Here is a 1,557-nt window from a genome sequence, read left to right on the forward strand (position 1 = left end):
CTATGCATTTATTGGGCTCCTTTTTTTTGTTATTCAGTTTTAAGTTAATATCTCAGTCTGATTGAGAGAGACCAAGATGTCCGATCTTCTTCGCCAAAGGTGACGTGGAAAATTAGGGTTCATCCTTTGCTTCTATCTCTGACGAATCTAGACCAACAATGGAGTTTTAGGATGTTGAGTGAGACGTATTATCGTGAGGACTCTCTGTGCCAAGCTTTGGTTGTGTCGTTTAGTCTTCTGTTTTTATCCTCTGAAACGTTACGAGAGGTATTGATTCATCGCATTTAACAAACTTCTTAAATTCTTCCACGGTTTCTGATTCATTGCATCTCCCCTTATTCCAGTCGGTGAATTTTCAACTATTTATAGGTGAGGTTGTATCTGTGAAATTCATCATTCTCTTTAGAATTTGAATCCGCCGAGCCTTTTGAATTCTCCGATGATGGTGGTGAAGGAGTGAGAGCAGGTTGCATTCGCATCAGGTGTCCGACGGACACGAAGAGCCTATCTCGGTTGTTTACCTCAGAGTGAAGAAGAACACCATGGCAAAAAGCCATGTGAGAGACTGTGATTTGATGATGATCAGAGATTTCGCAGAAGATGATCATCAGGGAGTTGGCCAATCTACAGACTTATTGCCAAGGACCATGATTCCGGTAACATTTTTTACTTTGCCCAAAAATTGATTGATGATTAGAAATCTCATTTGACTATAGCTTATTAATATGTTAGGTCTAATGTGTATAATATAATGATTGACGTGAATATTTGTTGATTGAAGAATTATAATGCTAATTGTGAGTTGAATTTGGTATCATAGAAGAATCGATCATTGTATTAACAATCTATCTATTAATTTGTCTCTTAGTTTTATCTTTAAAACTGCAAATAAGGGAGTTTGAGCACTGGATATAAAGGGTCTTTAAAAACATTACGTGTTTGGGGAAGGGGAAGAATATTTTGGAGGAAAAATGGATAAGTTTGAAGATAACGTCAAGCTGAGTTTGAGCTTCTTCGTATTTTTCAAGAAGAAGAGGGTAACTATTTTAAGTGCATGATAAAGTACTTCACATTAAAGTCCTTAGATTCAAGTGATTAAAGATTTTGATTCTTTGTCTCAACTCAAACGCATTCACTCCCATATAATATTTATCTTGATTGTCTTCTCTAATGTAATTGTTATTGACTTATTGTGAAACGATTTACAGGAGACTTCAGAGAAGAGTGAGGATTTAGAAGGAACTAGGTTCAGACACGTTTTCATGACCATTGGAGTAACAAGAAGGAGTATGTCCTTATAATTGTTTTCAGACACGTTTTTATTATAAAAGAGCTGCAAACTTCATTAGAAGACGCTAATAAAAGTTTTCATGTCATAGAAGCTGAAGTTTCTTGGTGGAAAGACACTGTATGTGTATATGTAGGCTATGAGCATATACGTTCTAAACTCAACTCTAAGGAATCCAGTGTTTCAAGTTTTATTAGAAAATAAAAGTGTGTAAACCTGTGAAGAAGCTTGATATTAATTAATGGATATGCCTTATATTTTTCAATTCG

General features: G+C 35.5%; 1 long non-coding RNA gene across 2 annotated transcripts; it reads left to right on the plus strand.

The window, feature by feature from the left end:
• On the plus strand, positions 1-1,557 carry LOC103845201. Of its 2 annotated transcripts, none has more exons than XR_628484.3 (3): positions 1-267; positions 345-656; positions 1,209-1,557. It is a non-coding gene; the product is annotated as an uncharacterized LOC103845201 (long non-coding RNA). The 2 variants fall into 2 exon arrangements; XR_628483.3 differs by having other exon boundaries at positions 6-267; positions 370-656.

Source organism: Brassica rapa, chromosome A10 (genome assembly GCF_000309985.2).
Source record: "Brassica rapa cultivar Chiifu-401-42 chromosome A10, CAAS_Brap_v3.01, whole genome shotgun sequence".
Classification (NCBI taxonomy): Eukaryota; Viridiplantae; Streptophyta; class Magnoliopsida; order Brassicales; family Brassicaceae; genus Brassica; species Brassica rapa.